We start from the raw sequence: 10,000 nt of genomic DNA on the forward strand, positions 1-10,000 counted from the left end.
TTTAATATTTCCATATTTATTATAATATAATAAATATTATTATATTATATATTATATGGTAGGCTATCCCCATCACCTACCATATATTTCATATACATATAAATATTTTCATATCCATATATATTTTTTTATATTCATATATTTTCATATATGTTATATGCATATGTATTCATAACCATATGCTCATATATTAATACTGGCGGTCTTCTGTTTAATATAATATTATTTTAATATTATATTGGCAGGCTGAACACCACCTACCCTATATACCTTTTTGAACACGGTTTCGTCAATCCGGTCATTTATTGTATGGGAAGTATGACTTTCCCACACATATTTGGATATCCATACGATTGCATATCCATATGAAAATATTTTTAATATTTTTAATATATTTTTAATATTTCCATATTTAATATAATATAATTAAATTATTATATTATATATTATATGGTAGGCTATCACCATCACCTACCATATATTTCATATACATATAAATATTTTCATATCCATATATATTTTTTTATATTCATATATTTTCATATATGTTATATGCATATGTATTCATAACCATATGCTTATATATTAATACTGGCGGTCTTCTGTTTAATATAATATTATTTTAATATTATATTGGTAGGCCGAACACCACCTACCCTATATACCTTTTTGAACACGGTTTCGTCAATCCGGTCATTTATTGTATGGGAAGTATGACTTTCCCACACATATTTGGATATCCATACGATTGCATATCCATATGAAAATATTTTTAATATTTTTAATATATTTTTAATATTTCCATATTTAATATAATATAATTAAATTATTATATTATATATTATATGGTAGGCTATCACCATCACCTACCATATATTTCATATACATATAAATATTTTCATATCCATATATATTTTTTTATATTCATATATTTTCATATATGTTATATGCATATGTATTCATAACCATATGCTCATATATTAATACTGGCGGTCTTCTGTTTAATATAATATTATTTTAATATTATATTGGTAGGCCGAACACCACCTACCCTATATACCTTTTTGAACACGGTTTCGTCAATCCGGTCATTTATTGTATGGGAAGTATGACTTTCCCACACATATTTGGATATCCATACGATTGCATATCCATATGAAAATATTTTTAATATTTTTAATATATTTTTAATATTTCCATATTTAATATAATATAATTAAATTATTATATTATATATTATATGGTAGGCTATCACCATCACCTACCATATATTTCATATACATATAAATATTTTCATATCCATATATATTTTTTTATATTCATATATTTTCATATATGTTATATGCATATGTATTCATAACCATATGCTTATATATTAATACTGGCGGTCTTCTGTTTAATATAATATTATTTTAATATTATATTGGTAGGCCGAACACCACCTACCCTATATACCTTTTTGAACACGGTTTCGTCAATCCGGTCATTTATTGTATGGGAAGTATGACTTTCCCACACATATTTGGATATCCATACGATTGCATATCCATATGAAAATATTTTTAATATTTTTAATATATTTTTAATATTTCCATATTTAATATAATATAATTAAATTATTATATTATATATTATATGGTAGGCTATCACCATCACCTACCATATATTTCATATACATATAAATATTTTCATATCCATATATATTTTTTTATATTCATATATTTTCATATATGTTATATTCATATGTATTCATAACCATATGCTCATATATTAATACTGGCGGTCTTCTGTTTAATATAATATTATTTTAATATTATATTGGTAGGCCGAACACCACCTACCCTATATACCTTTTTGAACACGGTTTCGTCAATCCGGTCATTTATTGTATGGGAAGTATGACTTTCCCACACATATTTGGATATCCATACGATTGCATATCCATATGAAAATATTTTTAATATTTTTAATATATTTTTAATATTTCCATATTTAATATAATATAATTAAATTATTATATTATATATTATATGGTAGGCTATCCTCATCACCTACCATATATTTCATATACATATAAATATTTTCATATCCATATATATTTTTTTATATTCATATATTTTCATATATGTTATATGCATATGTATTCATAACCATATGCTCATATATTAATACTGGCGGTCTTCTGTTTAATATAATATTATTTTAATATTATTTGGCAGGCTGAACACCACCTACCCTATATACCTTTTTGAACACGGTTTCGTCAATCCGGTCATTTATTGTATGGGAAGTATGACTTTCCCACACATATTTGGATATCCATACGATTGCATATCCATATGAAAATATTTTTAATATTTTTAATATATTTTTAATATTTCCATATTTAATATAATATAATTAAATTATTATATTATATATTATATGGTAGGCTAACATCATCACCTACCATATATTCCATATACATATAAATATTTTCATATTCATATATATTTTTTTTATATATTCATATATTTTCATATATGTTATATGCATATGTATTCATAACCATATGCTTATATATTAATACTGGCGATCTTCTGTTTAATATAATATTATTTTAATATTATATTGGTAGGCCGAACACCACCTACCCTATATACCTTTTTGAACACGGTTTCGTCAATCCGGTCATTTATCGTATAGGAAGTACGACTTTCCCACACATATTTGGGATATCCATACGATTGCATATCCATATGAAAATATTTTTAATATTTTAATATTCGTGAGTTTTTAAATAGGGACAGAAGGAATCTCTTGAATTGAATCATGCGCGTCACTAATAAGATGACGAGGCATTTGGCTACCTATGCGAAAGTAATTCAACTCCCGCCGTCTTAAGGTTTAAGACTTATAACAATATATGTTTAATATTTTTAATATCCGTGAGGTTTTAAATAGGGACAGAAGGAATCTCTTGAATTGAATCATGCGCGTCACTAATAAGATGACGAGGCATTTGGCTACCTATGCGAAAGTAATTCAACTCCCGCCGTCTTAAGGTTTAAGACTTATAACAATATATGTTTAATATTTTTAATATCCGTGAGGTTTTAAATAGGGACAGAAGGAATCTCTTGAATTGAATCATGCGCGTCACTAATAAGATGACGAGGCATTTGGCTACCTATGCGAAAGTAATTCAACTCCCGCCGTCTTAAGGTTTAAGAACTTATAACAATATATGTTTAATATTTTTAATATCCGTGAGGTTTTAAATAGGGACAGAAGGAATCTCTTGAATTGAATCATGCGCGTCACTAATAAGATGACGAGGCATTTGGCTACCTATGCGAAAGTAATTCAACTCCCGCCGTCTTAAGGTTTAAGACTTATAACAATATATGTTTAATATTTTTAATATCCGTGAGGTTTTAAATAGGGACAGAAGGAATCTCTTGAATTGAATCATGCGCGTCACTAATAAGATGACAAGGCATTTGGCTACCTATGCGAAAGTAATTCAACTCCCGCCGTCTTAAGGTTTAAGACTTATAACAATATATGTTTAATATTTTTAATATCCGTGAGGTTTTAAATAGGGACAGAAGGAATCTCTTGAATTGAATCATGCGCGTCACTAATAAGATGACGAGGCATTTGGCTACCTATGCGAAAGTAATTCAACTCCCGCCGTCTTAAGGTTTAAGACTTATAACAATATATGTTTAATATTTTTAATATCCGTGAGGTTTTAAATAGGGACAGAAGGAATCTCTTGAATTGAATCATGCGCGTCACTAATAAGATGACGAGGCATTTGGCTACCTATGCGAAAGTAATTCAACTCCCGCCGTCTTAAGGTTTAAGACTTATAACAATATATGTTTAATATTTTTAATATCCGTGAGGTTTTAAATAGGGACAGAAGGAATCTCTTGAATTGAATCATGCGCGTCACTAATAAGATGACAAGGCATTTGGCTACCTATGCGAAAGTAATTCAACTCCCGCCGTCTTAAAGTTTAAGACTTATAACAATATAAATGAAAAATATTATTTTCATTTTTCACGTCACTAATAAGATGACGAGGCATTTGGCTACCTAAACGAAAGTAATTCATCTTCCGCCGTTATAAGGTTTAAGACTTATAACAATATAAATGAAAAATATTATTTTCATTTTTCACGTCACTAATAAGATGACGAGGCATTTGGCTACCTATGCGAAAGTAATTCAACTCCCGCCGTCTTAAAGTTTAAGACTTATAACAATATAAATGAAAAATATTATTTTCATTTTTCACGTCACTATTAAGATGACGAGGCATTTGGCTACCTAAACGAAAGTAATTCATCTTCCGCCGTTATAAGGTTTAAGACTTATAACAATATAAATGAAAAATATTATTTTCATTTTTCACGTCACTAATAAGATGACGAGGCATTTGGCTACCTATGCGAAAGTAATTCAACTCCCGCCGTCTTAAAGTTTAAGACTTATAACAATATAAATGAAAAATATTATTTTCATTTTTCACGTCACTAATAAGATGACGAGGCATTTGGCTACCTATGCGAAAGTAATTCAACTCCCGCCGTCTTAAGGTTTAAGACTTATAACAATATATGTTTAATATTTTTAATATCCGTGAGGTTTTAAATAGGGACAGAAGGAATCTCTTGAATTGAATCATGCGCGTCACTAATAAGATGACGAGGCATTTGGCTACCTATGCGAAAGTAATTCAACTCCCGCCGTCTTAAGGTTTAAGACTTATAACAATATATGTTTAATATTTTTAATATCCGTGAGGTTTTAAATAGGGACAGAAGGAATCTCTTGAATTGAATCATGCGCGTCACTAATAAGATGACGAGGCATTTGGCTACCTATGCGAAAGTAATTCAACTCCCGCCGTCTTAAAGTTTAAGACTTATAACAATATAAATGAAAAATATTATTTTCATTTTTCACGTCACTAATAAGATGACGAGGCATTTGGCTACCTAAAAGAAAGTAATTCATCTTCCGCCGTTATAAGGTTTAAGACTTATAACAATATAAATGAAAAATATTATTTTCATTTTTCACGTCACTAATAAGATGACGAGGCATTTGGCTACCTAAACGAAAGTAATTCAACTCCCGCCGTCTTAAGGTTTAAGACTTATAACAATATAAATGAAAAATATTATTTTCATTTTTCACGTCACTAATAAGATGACGAAACAGTTAGTAGGCCACAATTAGTAGGGAAACGTGGACAACCCGTGATAAATCCTTATATGCTTTCTTAGATATAGCATATAAAGATTTTTTATACTAAATATACATATTTACACATGCATATTTACATTTTTTTTATATTTCGAATCATCAAGCAAAGGATAAGCTTCAGTGGATCGCAGTATGGCAGCTGCTCAACCACTTACAACACCTTGCCCGTTACAAAAGTCGTTTACAATTGATTCTAGGCTTTGTCATTGTATTAAATAATGTTTTCATATGTAACTAGCATGGCATCAGGTGATCAAAGATCCTCCCAATTTACTATGTTACAAATTACATTGGCATCACATCCATTGTCGTTTAAAATATAAATAATAAACTTTAAATGGTTTAGAAGCCATACAATGCAAATTGCCCCTTATTTATCATTGCAGTCCAGCACGGATACGACCTTAGAGGCGTTCAGGCATAATCCAACGGACGTAGCGTCATACCACTGTTCGCTCGAACAAGTATTGTGCCATTGGTCCGTACCTGCGGTTCCTCTCGTACTACGCAGGAATGCTGTCGCAACAACGTTTTGTCATTAGTAGGGTAAAACTAACCTGTCTCACGACGGTCTAAACCCAGCTCACGTTCCCTTGCATGGGTGAACAATCCAACGCTTGGTGAATTTTGCTTCACAATGATAGGAAGAGCCGACATCGAAGGATCAAAAAGCGACGTCGCTATGAACGCTTGGCCGCCACAAGCCAGTTATCCCTATGGTAACTTTTCTGACACCTCTTGTTAAAAACTCTTTAAACCAAAAGGATCGATAGGCCGAGCTTTTGCTGTCCCTGTGTGTACTGAACACCGAGATCAAGTCAGCATTTGCCCTTTTGCTCTATGTGTGGTTTCTGTCCGCACTGAGCTGGCCTTGGGACACCTCCGTTATTATTTGAGAGATGTACCGCCCCAGTCAAACTCCCTACCTGGCAATGTCCTTGAATTGGATCATACCTGAGTAATTGGAGTTATACCAAATTTTCAAATCGATAATACATGAATGCATCTCTCATTAAAGAATTTGTTTGCGATTATATAACAAACTCGTGATACTTTGATCAAGAAGCTTGCATCAAAACCCAATACCATAAGATATAATAAATATATCCGTATAATGGCTAGGAAATGATACACGTTCCATTTAATCAAGTAAGTAAGGAAACAATAAGAGTAGTGGTATTTCATTGTCGATACCAAACCGAAGTCTAATATCTCCCACTTATTCTACACCTCTTATGTCTCCTTACACTGCCAGATTAGAGTCAAGCTCAAAAGGGTCTTCTTTCCCCGCTAATTATTCCAAGCCCGTTCCCTTGGCTGTGGTTTCGCTAGATAGTAGATAGGGACAGAAGGAATCTCGTTAATCCATTCATGCGCGTCACTAATTAGATGACGAGGCATTTGGCTACCTTAAGAGAGTCATAGTTACTCCCGCCGTTGACCCGCGCTTACTTGAATTTCTTCACTTTGACATTCAGAGCACTGGGCAGAAATCACATTGTGTCAACACCCGCTAGGGCCATCACAATGCTTTGTTTTAATTAGACAGTCGGATTCCCCAAGTCCGTGCCAGTTCTGAATTGATTGTTAATTGATAATCGTTATAATTAATAAGAACTAATTGGTTTGACCCAACTAGTATTCTTAAAAATTTTAGCAAGAAAGTTCCACAATTGGATACGTAACTAAACTATCCGGGGAACAAGTTACAACCATAAATGATTATAACTCTATTTACCCAGAACGAGCACATAAACCATATTATTGTTTCCCAATCAAGCCCGACTATCTCAATCTTCAGAGCCAATCCTTATCCCGAAGTTACGGATCTAATTTGCCGACTTCCCTTACCTACATTATTCTATCGACTAGAGACTCTTCACCTTGGAGACCAGCTGCGGATATTGGTACGGCCTGTTGAGAAGTTTGCGTATCCCCACCATAAATTTTCAAGGTCCGAGGAGAAAATATCGACACAACAGTATATGTCATGCTCTTCTAGCCCATCTACCATATCTCTCTGCGAAAGACTTCCATGGTAGTACGACTATAAAACAGAAAAGAAAACTCTTCCGATATCTCTCGACGGCTTCTTTATGGTCGTTCCTGTTGCCAGGATGAGCACGAGGCCCATATTTAATAACAAACGGATACTCAACAGGTTACGGAATTGGAACCGTATTCCCTTTCGTTCAAAATTATTCAAGTATATAATTTTCACAATAATTGTAATATTTATTTTTACTTGAAAATTTTCGGCTTTCGCCTTGAACTTAGGACCGACTAACTCGTGATCAACCACTGTTCACACGAAACCCTTCTCCACTTCAGTCCTCCAAGGTCTCATTCGATTATTTGCTACTACCACCAAGATCTGTACCAATAGCAGCTCCATGCAGGCTTACGCCAAACACTTCTACGCATACCATTGTACCTTCCTACTCACTAAAGTTTCAAAATTTATATTACAAGTAATATAAATCATCTACTTTAGCGGTAATGTATAGGTATACAACTTAAGCGCCATCCATTTTAAGGGCTAGTTGCTTCGGCAGGTGAGTTGTTACACACTCCTTAGCGGATTTCGACTTCCATGATCACCGTCCTGCTGTTTTAAGCAACCAACGCCTTTCATGGTTTCTGCATGAGTTGTTAATTTGGGCACCGTAACATTACGTTTGGTTCATCCCACAGCGCCAGTTCTGCTTACCAAAAGTGGCCCACTGGGCACATTATATCATAACCTTAAACTTCATATCAAGAAAGTTAAGGTTCTTACCCATTTAAAGTTTGAGAATAGGTTAAGATCGTTTCGACCCTAAGGCCTCTAATCATTCGCTTTACCAGATAAGATTATTTTATATAACATTAAAATGCACCAGCTATCCTGAGGGAAACTTCGGAAGGAACCAGCTACTAGATGGTTCGATTGGTCTTTCGCCCCTATACTCAATTCTGACAATCGATTTGCACGTCAGAACTGTTTCGGTCTTCCATCAGGGTTTCCCCTGACTTCAACCTGATCAAGTATAGTTCACCATCTTTCGGGTCACAGCATATCTGCTCAAGGTACGTTCCAGTTAGAGGCATAAATAATATAAATATTATTATACATAACTATATAGAACGCCCCGGGATTGTGTTAATTAACTATAAAATAGTTAAAAAACTAATCCCATTAATAGTCAAGTTAATTACGCTATTAGGTTTATATCCCAATAACTTGCACATATGTTAGACTCCTTGGTCCGTGTTTCAAGACGGGTCCCGAAGGTATCCTGAATCTTTCGCATTGTTAATCATACAAGTGCATATAATAAACACAAAAATCAATGATAATTATGCCATTATATAATTCCGAAAAATTAACGCACTGTATTCTTATTAATCTATCAACACTTTATCAAATTAATGACATTTATCCTATGTTAAAATGCAAGCATAATAATTTGAATAAACTATAAGTCATATTTTATGATAAATTATATATGTTAATAGATTACAATGTCCTTATATGGAAAAAATGCACACTATTTCTATAATATTATTTAAATATTATAACTTTAATGATGAATTTTCCATAATGGATATTCAGGTTCATCGGGCTTAACCTCTAAGCAGTTTCACGTACTATTTAACTCTCTATTCAGAGTTCTTTTCAACTTTCCCTCACGGTACTTGTTTACTATCGGTCTCATGGTTATATTTAGTTTTAGATGGAGTTTACCACCCACTTAGTGCTGCACTATCAAGCAACACGACTCTTTGGAAACATCATCTAGTAATCATTAACGTTATACGGGCCTGGCACCCTCTATGGGTAAATGGCCTCATTTAAGAAGGACTTAAATCGTTAATTTCTCATACTAGAATATTGACGCTCCATACACTGCATCTCACATTTGCCATATAGACAAAGTGACTTAGTGCTGAACTGATTTCTTTTCGCTCGCCGCTACTAAGAAAATCCTTGTTAGTTTCTTTTCCTCCCCTAATTACTATGCTTAAATTCAGGGGTCAGTCCTATATGAGTTGAGGTTGTATAAAGCAATGTATATATATATATAAACAATATATCTCTATGAAGAACAATATATTTGATATATTTTCAATTTTCGCATCTTTAAATAAGAGACAATTCTAGTTAAAAAAAATTTAATTTTTTTTATGCTAGACATTTCTCAGTATTATTTGAATTGAAAAAAGAAAGAATTGTATATCTTCATTTTTTCTTTTATAAATATTTGAGATAATTGCTTTTATATTTAATATTATGAATATATAAATATATCCAATAATATACCATATGCATATCATTATAAAAATATATAATAATAAGCAACTTTATTAGCATAGTCTTACAACCCTCAACCATATGTAGTCCAAGCAGCACTATAAAATTAATTAAAGTACATAACAGCATGGACTGCGATATGCGTTCAAAATGTCGATGTTCATGTGTCCTGCAGTTCACACGATGACGCACAGTTTGCTGCGTTCTTCATCGACCCATGAGCCGAGTGATCCACCGCTTAGAGTTTTATAAATATATATAAATATACAATTCGTCAATTATGTTTTTATTGAAAGAAATTAAAAATACACCATTTAACTGGCATATATCAATTCCTTCAATAAAGTTATTTTTATACCTAAAATAATTGTTGCGAAATGTCTTAGTTTTATATAATCAATATAAATATAATTTATATTGTTTTAATATTATATAAAGCATTA

At 32.2% G+C, this 10,000-nt stretch overlaps 2 non-coding genes across 2 annotated transcripts; both read right to left on the minus strand.

Annotated features, from left to right (window-relative positions):
• Positions 1-5,354: 5,354 nt before the first annotated feature.
• LOC138927655 (large subunit ribosomal RNA) lies at positions 5,355-9,304 on the minus strand. The gene has a single exon (XR_011444103.1). It is a non-coding gene; the product is annotated as a large subunit ribosomal RNA (ribosomal RNA).
• Positions 9,305-9,624: 320 nt separating this feature from the next.
• LOC138927658 (5.8S ribosomal RNA) lies at positions 9,625-9,803 on the minus strand. Its single transcript, XR_011444104.1, has one exon. It is a non-coding gene; the product is annotated as a 5.8S ribosomal RNA (ribosomal RNA).
• Positions 9,804-10,000: the final 197 nt, after the last annotated feature.

Source organism: Drosophila bipectinata, unplaced genomic scaffold (assembly GCF_030179905.1).
Source record: "Drosophila bipectinata strain 14024-0381.07 unplaced genomic scaffold, DbipHiC1v2 scaffold_48, whole genome shotgun sequence".
Classification (NCBI taxonomy): Eukaryota; Metazoa; Arthropoda; class Insecta; order Diptera; family Drosophilidae; genus Drosophila; species Drosophila bipectinata.